General features: G+C 38.3%; 1 protein-coding gene across 6 annotated transcripts in view; it reads left to right on the forward strand.

The window, feature by feature from the left end:
- The window catches only part of TBL1X (transducin beta like 1 X-linked), a 205,885-nt gene that overhangs the window by 12,190 nt on the left and 176,142 nt on the right, over nucleotides 1-17,553 (forward strand). The window contains exons 2-3 of one of the 6 annotated variants that reach the window (XM_080353894.1): nucleotides 3,139-3,244; nucleotides 15,567-15,663. The exons of 4 other annotated variants lie outside the window; for them this stretch is intronic. The gene's annotated coding sequence lies outside the window, so the exon portion shown is untranslated. The remainder of the gene's footprint in view (nucleotides 1-3,138; nucleotides 3,245-15,566; nucleotides 15,664-17,553) is intronic. One more of the 6 variants, XM_080353895.1, reaches the window with a different exon arrangement.

A 17,553-nucleotide genomic window follows, 5' to 3' on the forward strand; every position in this document is an offset into this window, starting at 1 on the left:
GGACAGTTGGAACCTGTGACTTTTTTCAGTCAAGTGTCCTTAGTTTTCATAGGCCAGCCCACATCACAAGGTCTAAGAAACCCTAGCAGCAGCCACCTATAAAGAAACTGGCAAGCAGTGGCAGAATGCTCTCATCATTGCCTGTCTAGGTCATGTATAGTCTTAAAACTATTCCACCAGCTATGACCTGTCATATAAAAAGCCCACAACATTAGGTTCGGCACCTGATGATTGTCTTTCACATTAGGGTTGAGAGTGGCTGTACCCTCTGTGGAGACCACGTGCCAGCCTTCCCGCGCAGGGACAGGTATGCCCACACGTTTTACATTGGCCAGAGGCTGGAGCTATACATTCTCTGACCCGTTCTGGGATGGATCTCATCAGTCTGGGCCTCATCACTCTGAACAGACCTCAGGGCCAAGCCAGCTGCCTGGCTTCTGCCAGCTAAGCCAAGCCTTCTACAGGTACGGGTCCTCCAGATGGCTTGGGTGACACCAAGGAGGAAGTTGGAAGGCATAGTGCAACTGCAAATTAGATGCTGGCCATATAGATACATATAAAGGTTTCACTGGTCCTAAATACAAAAAATCCCTAGAAGGGGAATGTCTGTGTGCTGGTGATGTGGTGTATGTGTTTTAATTTAATTTGCCGTTTTTCTTGGGAGTAGTTGCTCTTTGTGTGTCAACAGTAGATATTATGCAGAGGGAACATTAAATTTATTTTTCTAACCTTAAAAAATTTTCGGACTCAAACGTTTTTCATTTGATGACTCAGACATTTCTACAAATAGTTGCTTTATATAAATGTATAATTATTTATGCTGTTAACATTGTCTTGATTGTTATTTTTGTCTTTGGAAATACATACGGTTATTTCTCTGGTGTCTCAAGTGGAAGCGAATGTCTTGCCAGCCTATTTAATGTGCTAACGTATGTGAGAAAATATGGCCTGTGGCCTGAAACATCATTTATGTATTTGCCAATTGCCTCAGTCTTTTAATTTCTGTTTGTATGCATTACATTTGGTTAGGTTGAATTTATTATTGATTTCAACTGTTTGCAAATATTCTGCTGACAGACCGTTTGCTTGTGTCTCCTTTGAACCAGCATTTTACCCTCATTAGTCTATGGATGTGTTCTTTTGAGTGTTAGCCAAATGCATTCATAAAACCAGCAAAATTAGAAGAAAAAGTAGGAGAGCTGTGTGACCTGTTATTTGTAAACAACGTTACAAAACTGCCTTTCAGTGTTTCACTCCATGTTATGCTATTTATTTTTTTCTTCAAGTTTTCCTTTTTTATTCTCTCAGGCTTTCTGAGCTTTCCGTTATACACAGCCATTTGCTTATGTGTTTTAATAGCTTTTTTGTTGTAGTTTTTGTTTTGGTACATTCTTGTTTGGTTTGTTTTTGAAGACCAAGGCTACTAGGTAAATAAAGACAGTAATATTTACCAGTTCTCAAATTCTGTACTTTCAAACTGTGCCTTGCAAGCTGCTAGGGGACATAGGAACTGGTTTTTTAGAGATTAGTGGAGGTAAAAAAAAAAGGAAGTCCGTTGTCATTCTGTTCGGATTCACTGTAAGAGGTATCTTTATAGGTCCAAAATTTTAAATAGATTAAAAGCCACTGATCTAATTATTATATATTGTAAACTTAAGGATGTAATGATATATATTTTTATGACTTACTGCTTTGTGGGTGTATATATCATTATGCGAGTAATCTTTGTTTTCACCAAAGGTAATTTATACCAACATTTAATTTTGACTTCATATTTGTTGTATTGTGTAGATTTTTATGAAAATATCCCTTCTCTTTTGTAAGCTGTGATCGGTATTCTCTGATAGAACACAGATCTGGCTGATCTTTAGTTGCACAAAGAATGATCTAGAGAGGAACATTTTGATTCCCTTAGTTTGTGTTTGTCAGGTCTGTCACATAGAAAGCCTGCTCAACTTATTTTAATTTTCCTTTTTTGGGGGTCTAGTTTGGTTTTAGACTCCAGACATTAATATGATACCATTACATTTCAGTAAATCCTAATTCTTGCATCTTAAAATGTCAATGATTTTGTTACTTGATGTTACCACGTTGCTGTTCTCTGCCCAAGAGCATCCCTGGGTGTGCATTGGTATCAGGAGGGGTGAGATGGAGGGGGTGTGGATGGAGAGGGTGGGAGGTAAAACAGGCTCTGGCTGTTTGCGCATTCCAGGCAACTGTAGATCTGCTCTCTTTGAGGCCTGAAATATTTTCCTTTTCACTATCAGTCTTACAAATCTGGGGTATTTGGGCACACTGCCAATAAAAATAAATAGTGATATGTTAATCTCTTAGTTGGAAATGTAATAAACTCAATTTTACCTTTTTGTGTGTGTGCATAAGAATAAAGATTAACAGCACTTTGTAATTAGAATGTGACATTTTTAGAAGTACTGAAAATTATGACCATTGCTATATTTTCTTCAAGAATTGCCTATAAAAGGACAAAGTAAATTTGACTCTTTCCTTCTTGCTAGTTTGTTCCAAAGGGAGAGTCACATAATAAAAATATTTTTGCTAACCAGATTTTCTGTTTTCAGCATGACAACCTTTGGCTCAAGGAGCTGACAGTGGGTCCCTCTTCCTGATTTCTATGTAATGCATGCGTGTACCTGCATTTTTTTCATTTATTTTGAGGTGGGTTTGTAGTCTGCTTTGTAGTCTCTCATTTGATTGTTCTGATTTCCAGCACTCGTGTTTCAGAGTTCTGATGAAATCAGATACATAAGCCATCCACCTACGTGCCTTTTTTTGTTTTTTTTGAGTATTGGAGATTATTTCCTGCAGACTGCACTAAAATACAGACTGAGCAGGCAGGCAGATGAATAATGATTTCTTCCAGGTTCTGCATAATGTAATGAACAGACTTTCTGTTTATTATTATTTATTATCAGTGTTTGTGTACATGTGACTTCCTTTCCTGAAGCTCGCTTTCTTGGGCTTCTTAAAGCTATATGCTATGCGTGCCCTTGTTGCTTTTTTTCCAAGTGGTGTAGTAATGCCACTTTGTCACTCCAGCAACTTGCTTTGTGACTGGGACTTGAGGTGGGTCGACTTGTTATTGTTTCTGCTTTCTAAACAGTATTTGTTGCCCTCCAGAAATATTGGCGTGTAATTATGACACCAAAAACCAAGACAGTCGCTCTGAGATAACAGCTGTTACCTTCAGTCTTAAAAGACCATCCTAGCACACGCATTGCAAAAGGTAATTCAGACTATATGTTTTTTTTTCCAAAGGCAGTTAATTGCTTAAAACTTTCTTGCGTAGCTGTGACTGTCTGATCAGCATTTGGAGGCATTAAACCATTTTTTGAAAAGTGGTAGGCTACTTCAGCTGGACCACCAGCAACTTGGATAAACACATGGTACTATCCCTCTCCTGACTACATGTTTAGGAGCAAAGCACAGCTCTTATCATGTAGCGACCTGGATCTGAAGCCAGAGGTTGTTTGGGGTTGCTGTCAGGTGAGATCAGACTGAGTTTAACCTAAATGGCAGTAAACACTAAGGTTGCCCACACCTCATTATTTCTGTGCTTTTATGACAGACACTCAAGACTGTTTGTGTACTGGCTATGGCTCATGCTGATTATGTTGTTGTTAATGTGCGTCTCTAGCATGTGGACTAACTGGGTGCTTTAAGGCCAACGTTTTCTAATATAGATACCCAAATAAGTGGCTTGGTTTTCCAGAAGCTTTGATTATGTGTAGCTCGAAGTGAAATCAGAGGAATTAGTGGCTGCTTAGTGCCTGGTTAAGTAATTACTGTTAATGGCGATTCTAAATACAGGGGTACATCATAACATTCTGACAACAGATCACCACCCTCTTTTTCCCCCAAAGGTAAATAAAAGTAGTACTGTAAAATGTACTTTTAAAAGATCCTACCAAGCGACTGCTGCCAGACTGTTTATAGATTTTATTTTTTTTTTCTTTCCATTTTCATATGTTTCTTGAAAGGGCAAAATTTGGTCCTAATCCTCAGAAGCAGCTCCTCATATTTAAAATACAGGTGACTCTGTGAAGGTGGTGTATGATTTGTATTGAAGTTAGGGGATCTTTACTGTAAATTGGTAACAAGTTTGTTTCCCATATGTGTTTAGTTTTATTTAATTTAACATTTGATGTAGTGGGAAGATGTACTATTCTGTAGTGGTGGTTTGATCTAGTGTTTATTACAAATATTTCCTACCTTGAAAATAATGAAAACATGTTTTGTGGTTGAAGTAGTAGAAACTGGGAACCTAGTTCTTTTTTTCAACAAACAAAAACCCCAAGGAAACAAGAAGATGAAGTGTAATGACCTAATCACCCACCCCCCAAAAAAACCCCAAACAAACCAAATAGTTCTCAAAATGAAACAGACGTACATATTAATTGTGTGTATGAATATCTAGAAATAAGTAGTATCAAATGATGTACTGAATAAGAATTGTATACAAATTGCACAGAGTCTTGGAGGTTTGGGGGGTGTATGTGTGTTTGTGTTTTGTTTTGTGTTTTTTTTCCATTAGTAGCTTAGAGCTATCTGAATGTTAGTTGAGGAGAGTTTAGTGAAAGCTACGTATTACATGCAATTTGATGTGAAGAACAAAATGTGATTAACTGTTCCTGTCCACAGAGGAATTTAGGACCCACAAGATAGTAACTTAGACTTCCTTCTCATTTCTTTCTCTTTTTGTTTAGGGTGAGAATCTGAACCTGTATGAGGCATACTCTAGGCTGTTTAAATATCAACAGTTAATTTCAAACCACAGAAACTATGAAATGAAATTTTAGACAATATGTTTGAAGTTTCGATTGTCATCTTTTTTCCTAGTTGACAGCAGTCTTTGACAGCTAGTCACACTGTAACAAGTTTGCACTGTTGACCTAGCAAAACAGTCTGGGGTTAATTGTTCAACACTACAGATACTACCTTATTACTTTCTTTAGAATTGTTAATTAGCACTTATGATTTTTATGTTGCACAAAATTTTGTAGGAATCTTAGTTATGAATCTGGCTGATACAGTAAAAAAACCCCACCAAAAACAAACAAACGAACAAACAAAACTGAACAGTAGGGCCCTGTCACAGGAACATGCAGCTGGTGATGGAAACAGGACACTTCAGTACCTAATTTATTTCCTCAACCCAAGCCGATTAATGAGTAATATGTGCGTTCACGTAGTTGTACCGGCATCTAACTTTGTATCTGTATGAGTCTCCGCTCAAATTAGGAGGGAACCTCACCTCCCCGCATTATATGAAAACACAAAGACAGTTTGTAGTGTACCAGCAAGCTACTGTTTCAAGAGACCTTTCACAGGTAGGACTAAGCTAGAGAAAAGGAACATAATTTGGTTTTTGCAGGAGAAACACCTCACCCAACTGACAGATATTTTTTTGTAGTTGTTGGTGTCTTGCAATTTCTGTTTCAAAAAGGTTTCTCTCATTACTGGTTTCACAGTTTTTGAACCTGATAGTTTCAAAGCCTATTCTAGGCTGGCCTGCTTCCTGTGAAGAGCGATGTTCAGTGAGCTGTTTGTCTGTGCCACATCACACTAGAGAGAAACAAATTGTGTTTTGATACTGCAGATCTTGCTTCACTTACTAGATTCTATGTTCCTTTGGGGGCTGGAGGAGGGAGCAAGAGAGAGTGAAGCAAACAAGAGTGCTGTTATGGTGTAGTTTTATTGGCGAGAGGGGCATGCGTGCCAGCTTTCTCCAGGTTTGATCTTGGGGATTCTTGCAGTGGTAGGTCTGGTTTAGGCTGGTAGCAAACCAGTAGCTCAAAGAGGTGGTGGTCTCTTGGGAGGCAAGCATTTACACCAGGCCAGTTTTCAACCTCGAATTGACAAGTGGCCTTTCTGAGAGAGGACACTGGTTTTACAAGTGGTCATAAATGGCTACAAATTGTCATGTTGACAAATCTTAAAAAAAAAAAAAAAAAAAAAAAAAATTAAAAAAAAATGAAAATAAAGAAGAAAAAAAAAAACCAAAAAACCCAAACAATAACCCAACCCTCAGCATCCCTCACCAAACCAAAATTGAGCAGATGACAGACTTTTTAACTGAGCACCAAGGGTTTTCTTAGGACATAGGTGCTTACATTTTGAGTTGATTCTCAATTGTCAACTTGATGTGTGTAGGAGGTAAAGTGAACTTTTCGTGAAAAACATTCTTATAAGAATAGTTGCTATTCATGGTTCTTCTGGTACATTTACGTGTATGTTTAGGGAGAAGGGAGATGACATTATTAGTGTTTTCAAGTCTTCTAAACCAAAGAATTGCCTCACTTTTTTTAAGCAATGAATCTTTAGATCATATCCAGTTGTTTGGCTGCTGGAAAGATATACTTTTTCCCATAAATATAGTTTTCTTATTTTACAAAACTGTAGTTTTATCATTATAATTGCAAGCATTATAATTAAAAGGCTGGTGATAAAAAGAGTATATAAAGGAATTGATTATGCCTACTAGTACAAGATCAAAATTAGGCCAAAATGCTGATGTTCTTCATCATGCTTCCTTATATAGACATGTACACTGTTACCCCAGTTGTTTCTGTAATAGTTTGCAGATCATTTCAAGTGTTGTATGATTGCCAGTGCCGCACAGGTTGGTTACGATAGAAAAAGGAGCTGTTTTTAGAAACATGAACTGATCTTTGTACCAATTACAAATATGTCTCTTTCCTCCTTGAACTTACCTGAACGTAGAAGTAAACTTAATAAAGCCATTTCCGCCCCCCAATATCTGGCTTTCCAGTTCTTGAACATTAAAACCAAAGCGCTGATAGCTGTGTTTAAGTTGAATCTTAAAGAGTTTGACTTAAAAAGAAAAAAAAAAAAAAAAGAGAGAGAGACTTCCCTTCCAAATGTATTTATGTACTTGAAGAATATTTTCTGTGAAATATGTGTTTTTACTGTAGGCAAGACATTTACTTCAGGTGGGATGTGACCATTAAATACGTATTAAATATTTATGCATGTGCTTAATTGCATACACAATATTTTCATGGACATAAACAGCGATCTCATGTGCAGAAAGTTTAGTGTGTTTGTGTATGTTTAGGACTTGGCTTTCATTGCTAGTTTATAATCTCTAAGAATTTCCTGTCTGGAGCAGAAATGTTTTAAAATCCATCTTACTTCTGGTTTGTAGGTTTTAAATACAATACCCATTAACTAAAAGCTTTCAGTGGGCAGTGAACAAGTAGTTGCTGGGCCTTCTGGTTCATCTTTGTGGCTCGTGTTTTATCTTTGTTGGTGTACCTCCAGTCCCCTCTCAGCAAAAACCGGGTGAAGGGATATTTGACTGATGCCCTCAATGCTTCTAAGGAAGAACAAGTCTGTGAGGCTTCTATGTAAATAACATGGCATTTAGTAATGAGAAAGTTAGCAACTCTGTTAATTGCCCCTGAGACTTACCTATGTAGAATTGTTCTTTGAAAGTTTCTTTCAAGTAATCTCCATATCTAGCAGTCTGGATTTTATATATCCACTAGCAATGCAAACTCATTCTGCAATGAAAAGCAAAAAAATGCATATTCCAAACACTGTCTAGTCACTGTTAGTTCCTCCTGGTTTGGTCCTTAGTGAAGTTAATGCTTTCCTTCTGAGCTGAAGGAGGCCTGTCACCAAGGGAATGAAATAAATTATAGTGGTATTCAAAGGATAAAATAAAAAAAACAGGTGTGCAGATCACAGATGAAACTTTAGTCAGATGAAGGAAACAGTTGTAAATATTCAGTCTAGGTCACAGTGTAGGAAAAGGGAACTCGTGTAGTCCCCAGACAGTGTATAGATAAGGGTTTGAGTGGTTTATAAATATTTGGGGTACTTTCTCCTTCTTGCGTTAAACACAGGATTTTTTCAAAGTCTTTCTTTCTAAGGTAGGGAATAGACTTCATTTACCAAGTCGTTTTGCAAAACACTGCAGATGTTTTTCATATTGTTAAGATACATTGCTTGCCGTATTTTCCAAAATTTCTCTGAGCTCAGCATGTTTGGCTCTGTCTCTCATGGGACTGTCCCTGTAGACTGTGGGGGTGTCAAACTCATTTTCACCGGGGGCCACATCAGCCTGGCAGTTGCCTTCTAAGGGCTGAATGTAATTTTAAGACTCTATCAGTGTAACTACTCCTACATTTTTACAGTCCTAAAATTACATTTGGCCCTTCAAAGGCAACTGTGAGGCTGATCTGACCCCTGGTGAAAATGAGTTTGATACCCCTGCTGTAGCGGGGTCCAGCAGACCTGTCCTGGCAGAAGCCACATTCAGGAGGTGCTGGGCGTTGTGGGCCACCTCTCAGTGTCACAGCTGGCTCCTCACAGCCCAGCATGTAAAGAATGTAGACATGTTGGCATGCACGGATCTCCTCTGACTCAGATAAAACATGTTCTGGGGCAGTGTAACACGTTTGATGGAGCCTCTATGCTTCTCTCCAAAGAGCACAAGGAAGACGATTTTATCAGGGTGTTTGCAGTGGCGAAACATGTATGTTGGGAGATGTTTTGGAAAGCCAGGGAGGAGTTTTAACAGCAATGTGATCGGGCAGCAAAACCAAATTAGCTTCGCAGGGCCATGTGGCTGTTGAAATATTACTGTCAAATAGCTTCCTGCTGGTGGGCGGCGAGGGCTGGTGTGCGCCCTGCGGGGGTTGGAGGTGTCACACCTTGCGGGGACACACGGCCTTCTCCACTCAGTAGGGACTGAGCGGAGGTGTCCCCCTCCACTTCCACTCCCTGGCAAGGGCCATCCCTCGGCTGTGGCTGTTCTTTGATGCAATTAGTTTTTATTGACTGAGACGACCTTAATAGGTTTCATTTACGTTCCTTGCTTTTATTGCAGTTTAGCCCTCTAAATACCCAGGAGACTCCTAAAATAACAAAGATACTATTAATTAGAAGCTAAAAGGAAAGTAAGGTTTAAAACAATGCTACTTTTTTTTTTTCCTTTAAAGACACATATGTATTTAAAACCTTCCATCTTGGAGCTGTACAACAGCTAAAATTTTTGACAAGTGATAGCTGAGGCTACGAAAAAAAAAGAAATCTGTGTAATTATCTTCCCCCCACCCTTCTCTTTTTGTTTATTTTGCATATCTGGGACACTGCTGTCACAGTCAGTTTCATCACAGTCCTCCAAGGCCACTGTTTTTCCCATCCAGTCTGCAGGATGTTTTACCCAATAGTGAGGATATTTTTTAAATAGTAAGAATAATATGAGATGATTTTCAAATCCATAAAAGCAAACATAAGAATTAGGACTGATTTGCCCTCTGCAACTATTCTGCCCCACTTGTTTGACATTGGGCAGATTTCACGTTGGTGGTATCTCTTAAAATGGGGAAAAAGGGAGAAAGAAAAAGTAGCAATAGATACATGAAAGACCTTATAGCTAAAAGCCTAATGTGTAATAGAATATTTTTTTTTGCCATTTGTGCAATCAGCAACAAAAGAATAAAGGCAGTACATTGGATGAGAAGCTAAACTCTGCTGTTGTGAGATGAAAATTTATCTGGTTTATTGTACTTTTAAAGATATATTGTTTGTTTTTCTGCTTATGAGTGCATGCCAGATTATTGTTTACTGGTTACCATTCTAGTCCAAATCAGAACTGAAGTTGGCAGAACATAAAGGAAATTTCAAGACAGCTAAATATGATTGCCCAGAGCTTCATTTACTGTATATTTTTGTAACATCAAAATTACAATAGATCGAGGAACAGGCATATTAGGGTCACCAGCACAATATGGTATTCAGTTCAAATAACTCTTTTTTTTTAGTAGATTCATCCTATTTAAAATCTCAGTATTACTGCCTTTAAAATTAAAAATCCAATTGTCTATTAAAAATAGAACTGTTTAGAGTGGAATACTAGTATGGACTTCTCTGAAACTTGTTTCTTGCCCATTGTTTTGAATTTACAGTTTCTGCACAGCCAGTACTCAGTTAACCAGTGATAGAAACTGAGTAGCCAAAGATGAAGTCCAGAGGACAATGACCATTTCTTACTCCTCAGTGAAGAAGTATGTATAAAGCACCATGCTTTTCTCTTGTGACATGGCCTGGCTGGCTATGGGAAATGTCATGTTATTTAGGTGTTTTGCTCAGCTGACAAGTATAGTAATTTTGCCAGAACTTAAGTTGTACTGCCTGAACGTAAGAGTATGAAAAGTTTGAGAGGAAAAAGAAGCTGAAGTCATCAATTTGTGTGCCCATGGCATATTAATGGGTATTGACTAGAATGATTTCTGCCTGATCTCAGCACTTGCCAGCAGAAAACAGAGTTTGTGTGGTGAAAATGAAATGGTAGGTCAGTCCAGAAACAGTCCTTGGGCAGTACAGATGAGCTTGGGGATCCTGAGTTGGTATGTACCACCTGCCTAAGTGTTGCTGGGGTTTTCCTAAGAAACAAAATTTGCGTGGTTTGCATTCACAGAGTCGTAGAATATCTCAGGTTGGAAGTGGCCTGTAAAGATCATAAAGTCTGAATCTCTGCTCCTCGCAGGGCTACCTAAAAATAAAGCATAACACTAAGAGCATCATCCAGATGCTCCTTGAACTCTGACAGGCTTAGTGCCATGACCACTTCCCTGGGGAGCCTGTTCAGTGACCAACCACCCACTCAGTGAAGAACCTTTTCCTAATGTGCAATGTGTCATTGTCTGTCCATCCTTCCCATAGTAGAACGCTTGGCTCTATTAAACATCAGCCATGTTCAACAGAGTAATGCACTCAAAGGTCAGGGTTTCCTACAGGTGTTGTGGCAATTAGTGGTGGGGAGATGAAGGAGACCAAAGTCATGCCGGTCCCTCCCAAGATGGAAAAAATGCAGGTCCTGCTTCATTCTGTGGGGCAGCAGCCAACTTTGCAGTTGGGAACGTGCATGCTGCCTGGCCAGGCAGCGTGTGGCATCATTGTCTGGGTCGTAGCAGAAGTTTGTGAGGCTCTTCAGCAAACATAGGATATGGAAGCATAAAAAAGATTCCTTTAGTTCTGCTGCTTAAAGAACAACATATTTATTTGTTATGTGGGCTGCAGGCTGGTGTGAACTTAATTCAAAGGCTATTGCAAATGCCTATTTGCAGAAGGGGTATGAACTTTTTTTAAAAAACGCCTTTGACTGTAGTTGTGAAATTCAGCATCAGTGTAGCATCAGTGAACTGGCTGTTTTAAGCCCATGTAGTCATGTTTCTAGAGACTAGATTTTTACAAATGAGAGATATTTTTAGATGGATGAAATGAGTGTATACCACATGCTAGGGTATGAAGCAGCTTTCTAAGTTGTAAGTTTAAAGCCGCCTGTTTACAATATGATGTTTTGAGATCTAATGGTCTACAGTATTTGTCATGTAGTATGTCATCATGGAAATGTAACAGAGTTCTAAATGTCTGCAGAATTGTTGTGCTGAAGTGAAGGATCATCAGATAAATTTATTGTTCACCGAGCAACCAGAAAAATTTATGACGATAATTAAGATTTCTTGTGTAGTTAATTTCTGTAACACTTGCGCGAGGACTTCTTGTTACTAAGCTATGTACAAGAACATGTATAAATTCCTTTGAGATATTGGTGTGTCATGTGCAATACATAAAGACTTCTGAGTTTTTCGACCACATTTCCAGCCTAACCTGCAATAGGAATGTGGATTTTCTTCACATTTTTATTTTGCTTGTTTTCTATTATGGCCTGTCTGACATTTCAAAATATAGTTTGTATATGACAAAATACTTGCCTCCATCAGTATGTACATTTTTTGAAATTAATTGTGGTATGGTTCTCATCCATATTGGTCTTAAGAGAACAAACCACATCCTGGGGTGCATCAAACACAGCATAACCAGTTGGTCAGAAGAGCTAATTGTTCCTCTGTTTTCAGTTTAAGAAGGATGTGAAGGCCCTTGAATGGATCCAGAGGAGGGCAAGAAAGCTGGTGAAAAAGGCTGGCAGGAATGTCCTGTGAGGAGCAGCTGAGGACTTCAGGCGTGTCTAGTTAGGAGAAAAGGAGACTGAGGGGTGACCTCATGGCTCTGCAGCTTCCTGAGGAGGGGAAGTGGAGAGGGAGGTGTGGAGCTCTGCTCCCTGGGGTCCAGTGGTAGAACGTGTGGGAATGGCTTAAAGCTGCACTGGGGGGGGTTAGGTTGGACATGAGGAAGCATCTCTTTACCCAGAGGTTGGCTGAACACTGGAAGAGGCTTCCAAGAGAGTGGTCAATGTCCCAAGCCTGTCAGTGTTTAAGAGGCATTTGGACAATGCTCTTAGTAACATGCTTCAACTGTTGGTCAGCCCCGAATTGGTGAGGCAGTTGGGCTAGATGATGGTTGTAGGTCCCTTCCAACTGGGATTATTCTATTTTTCAGCTGTGAAGCTCCTGTTAATTTTGTTACTAGACCTGTAGAGCTTAGTATCTTATAGATCAGGCTGAACATATATCCTATAACCATGCAAACCATAGAAGAAAATAAAAGCATAACCAGGCGTTTCTTTGGACTGGGACCTGATAGAAGGCCTGCTTTGAGCCTGGGGGTGTGACAGTTCAGGCATTTTGGAACATCCACTCTTGGCAGTCACGTCAAAGAGTTTGTTACAGTCTGATCTCGATATTGTTTTCCAGGCATAAGAAGCTTTATGCTTCGGTAATGACGACAGTGTAAAAAAACATGTGATAACGTAGTACCGCCTGTGTAGATGGGGCTATTCTGCTTGAGGTGCTGCTCTGTGGTGTGGTTTTTTTTTGTTTGTTTGTGGTTTTTTTTTAATTCAGTTGTAATCTATTTAAAGCTTGGTCCATTTACCTGTCCCCTTGCTGTAAGCTAGCAAGTATCAAGTTGTTTTTGAATGGCCTTATATTGGCTTAAAAAACACTTCTCTAGTAATGAGGTGCTTATTCTTAGCAGTGATTGCAGAAAATGTAATGACATTGAATATACGACTTTGTGCTGAATGGGGAAAAAGGGTTTGTGAAATGACAGTAAATTCAACAATTGAGCAGCTATTTTTGTTCCATTTCAAGTATAATAAGCAGTACATTGGTTGGATGTGATCCATGGATGGAATGGTTAAAACTTGAACGCCTCCCTTCACCTGCTTTTGCTCTCTATCCATTTCTCTGAGGAATTATTAACAGGTGCTGAAGGCACAAATGCTGCATGGCCCTGAACTCTCAATGCACAAAGAAAAGATCAAAGATCAAACATATTTTAAAAAAAAAAAAAAAGGAAAAGAAAGAAGAGAACCGGTGAACTTGGAATTCATTGTGATTGAGGACTAATCTGACAATACTTACTAGATTTTAAGTGAGAATGAAGTATAACTGTTAACAGTCTGGTTAGCTGTTGTTTTACAATCTGTTTTTCATGCCCTGCAACAGGGAGGACACTAGCAGAATGAGAAGGGATCAAGAAGCTATTTTAATAAAACGTTAAGCACTGTTGAGAGAAGTATGTCTGGGGGTGCTGCACTCAGAAAGAGATACAGACAATCTTCTAAAATAAGTAAAACTAGTTCCCCACCCCCTTCTTTTTTTCTTTTTTTTTTCACATCAGTGCTCATCCCATCCTCCACATCATGTTTGTTAGGCTGAAGATTTTGAAGAGATAACATTTGCTTTCTCTCCTTATCAATATCTCTATCCCATCTGTGTTGACATTTTAGCTTTATGAGGGAGAATGCTTTATGTAAAGTTTCCATTAGCCTGCAAAACATTAAATTAAGTGTTGAAAACATGAAGGTTTTTTGTGAGTGAAGCAGAGCAAGCCACTGAGATGATCAAAATTATGTAAAGTTGGTTTTTTTTTTTAGTTATGTAGAGAAATTGGCCTACCGCTCACTTTCCTTTGCTTTCCTTCTCTTTACCTTTGTTCAGAAAATGAAATAAACTGAACAAAGGCCAAGTTCTTAATAACACAAGAGAAAGCATAACTATAATTTGTAGTTGGGAATACTGTGAGTAGCATATGTGGCCGTACATTCCTTTGGCAAGATGTTATTCACATTTTCCTTGAGCATATAATTATGTATCATTGCTTAATAAAGAGAGAACTTCTTTGTCAAACATTTCCCTGTAGTGTTAAGCTTTTAAACTGCATATTGTAATAGAATGTTTTGGAGTGTATCAGAAGATTCAACTGCATTTTTTTTCTGATGGGAGATAACATTGCTACAGCATTAATAGTAGTCTAAAATAGGTAAAGTGTAATATGCAATAGTGTATATGTGCATAAGTAGTACAGGAATATAAATGAAATCTGTCTTGACTTGCATGCATAATAACATTTTTCCACCTTGTTTACAAAATGAAAGAATATCTGTCTCTGGTAGAAAATTCCATGTTTAAAGCAGTCTCCCACTATCCTTTGAAGTGTTAAATCCTCCTAGGTTTCATTTTTTTTGGCACAAGAGTAGTGGATACTTAAGAAGCCAACAACATTAGCTTGCACAGGAGCATTCCTGTCTTATTTTTGTTTCTAGGTCTGTTTCCTGTGTTGGGGGAAGGGGAATGAGAGCACAGCTGCTCCCAAAGTTCAAGACGAAGCTGTTTCTTTAGTGTGTTTTAAGCCTTGGTCACAGTTTCTTACTGGAAGTCTTTAAATGAGCTTTAGTCTGATCTTCAATTACTCTTTTATAGGCATGAAATCCCCCTTCTCCTCCCCTCTTTTACCCCACCCTCCATCCCAGTCCCCAGCAACTAAACCCACTCACTAGTAAAACAAAACTCCTGATTATCTGCAAAATAAATATCCGAGAGAGCCCTCAGAAGCAGAGCATTTCAATGTACTTGTTTCTGAGACCAAGTAGATAATTGGTTCAGCATCAGCTTGACAGAGTGATCAATTGATATTTGTTCAGAGATTTTGATTTCCCTTGTTTTTGAAATGATGATGCTTGCCAGCACAAAAGATGGGCTACTTTGGATACCAAAGCTGATCCATTTGAACCTTTATTTTTCAGATAAGCTGAGCATCACAGAGAAGGGGAGATGAATTTTCTGCCTGGTTATTTGTGGTACTTCCAGTAATTCAAATGGAAAAGTAACTGCCCATTCCTCTCTTACATTTCCTTATACATATTTTAAACAAAGTCTTCTGTCTGAATTTTGGTATACAGATTCCCTGATCAGAAACTTTTCTAGTTTTTTCATATTTTGCAAACAGATTAAAGCACCTCCTTCTTCTCTTTGTCCAGTTAACATTTTTATTGGTCTGTGTTGCAGTCACGTGTGTGTAAAAGGAATAAACTAAGCCTGCAGTGGGAAGAATATTGGTGTTGCAGTTATTTTCTTTCCTGCACTGGCAGGACTTTCTGTTGAGGAACCTTTGCTTATATAGACTAAAATGTTTGGGTGAGAAGGATATGAACATTTTGTTGATTGTGTTTGATTTTCCTACTTGAGGGAAGCCAGAGGCATATAGACTGGGACAATGGGTACATAGATGGAAGTCCAGTTTCCAGTATGGTTGTTTTAAAATCTGAAGGTAGTTTAATCTAAAAAGAGCTGACAAAGGAGTAATGTTGGACTCTCGCTGTTTATTTACAGAAGTCTTGGCATACCAGGAAGATAGTAGAAACCTGGATGAATGCCAGTGTTGTACACTAGGTAACTGAGGTAGTTATAAGTCCAGATTCTGATCCAGGTAAGATGATGGAATAGCTGGTGTAGGACTTGATTAATAAAGGGCAGAGGAGAATTGCAGGTTATTGCTAAGGCTTGTCAGCATGAGTTTGTTAAAAATAGTTCTTGTTACACTACTACTCTTAGAATGTTTTCGAGGTGCTTATAGCTTAGGCTGTTGACAATGAAGTGGTGTGAAAATACACATTTAGACAGCTGTAGGGTCAGTCCCTTGGTGCTATTTGGCATTTTCATGAAGAAACAAGCAATGCATGGTGAGAAGGATGCAGGGTAGCTGAATCGGACCTAAAGGAGGATTTGAGGTCCTTGAGTATCTGGGTGTACCAGAGGGTTATCAGTCTTCCGCACCTGAACTTTTTTTTTAATCTGTGACCTTGTGAAAATAATGACTTACAAAGGTTATAGATGATTCAAAGATGGAACAAATAATAGTGGAACAAATGGCTGAGTGACTGTACTTGTCTGACTGGGCAAAACAAGATCATTGCTTTAATATAGGCAATGTAACATTGTGCACCCAGAGGCAAAGACATGGGACTTCTTTTTAGAGCAATAGTCACCATCCTGTGTAAAACATCTGTGGCCAGAGTGCTGACATGATCTCTGGGTACCTAAGCTGGGAAGTTGGGAAGCGAGATGATACTCTGGCGCTGAGAGGACTAAGGCTGGATTGTTTTTTTTAGTGTCCATAAGTAAAGCAGAAAATAGATGAAGTTTCAAAGAAGAGCCACAAGAATGATTAAAGGGTGGAAACAAGCCTTAAGTAAAAAGGTTCTTTGAGTTTAAGGTATTGAGCTTAACAAAAAGCTAAAAGGTATTCTCTTTGAGCCTTCATAATGTATGAACCTCTCAGCTTCTGGTGTTTAATTCTGACTGGGAGGATAATGGAGCCCCTCTATTCTGATTCCAGTTCTGTCATGTCTTGACAGTTTTAAAAGCTTCACAAATTTTATATATAATAAGGGCTTAAGAGTATTCAGCAAAGTAGTTAAATATAATTACCTGATTTTATAGATGGAGAAACTGGAATAAAGTCACATGCTTTAGTTCTGCCTCTGGATTTTTTTATGGAATACATTTACATGAATCTCAGGGTTGGGGTATTTTCTAATTGTGTTGTCCATTGAAATAGTTCTGTGAACTTTACAAATTATGGGTAATGAAGTTACTTTTTTTTTTTTGTTTTTTTAAGAGAATTTTCATTTGTTGTATGAACTCTGATCTTGAGTAACTGTATTAGTACCTGCAATCCTAAAACTGAAATTCAGTGGAAAGTAAGATGAAAGTGAAAGCCATGGGGTTTGGTAGTTATAACTGCACAATATGAACAGTAGCATGCATAATGAAAAATATATGGAAATGCTTTATTTAATAATCCAGTGATATGCCTACATACCAATACATGGGTTACTTGGAAAAATCAAACAGGTGAGACTTGTATGGACTATAGCAGATTATGGAGAAAGACTGCGAAGTCAAGGAATGTGTGATAGAGGGAAGCATATTGGAAATATACTCAGAATAAGTAGTTTTGCTCATAACTTTTCAAAATGCATCCTCTTATTTATAATGGAATCATTATAACATCCAGTATATTTATATGTATGTATATATGTATCTCAGTATATTTATACGTATGTATATATATATATATATGTATTTGTCTATGTTATTTCTGTGGAAATCTTTTCTCCCTGTATTAAGAAATGCCATATGCTGATGCTGGAGAAAAGTTTTATTGCTGTTTCTTACCATTAAAATATATATTAAAGAAGAAGTAATGCAACCCCTAAATTATCATTGTAGATTTTGCATAAATGTTCATTATGCACTGTCTTTTCCCGTATAAGCAAGAGGCAAATAATGAACTAAATAAGGCAGTACACAATAT

Source organism: Nesoenas mayeri (genome assembly GCF_963082525.1).
Source record: "Nesoenas mayeri genome assembly, chromosome: 1".
NCBI classification, from domain to species: domain Eukaryota; kingdom Metazoa; phylum Chordata; class Aves; order Columbiformes; family Columbidae; genus Nesoenas; species Nesoenas mayeri.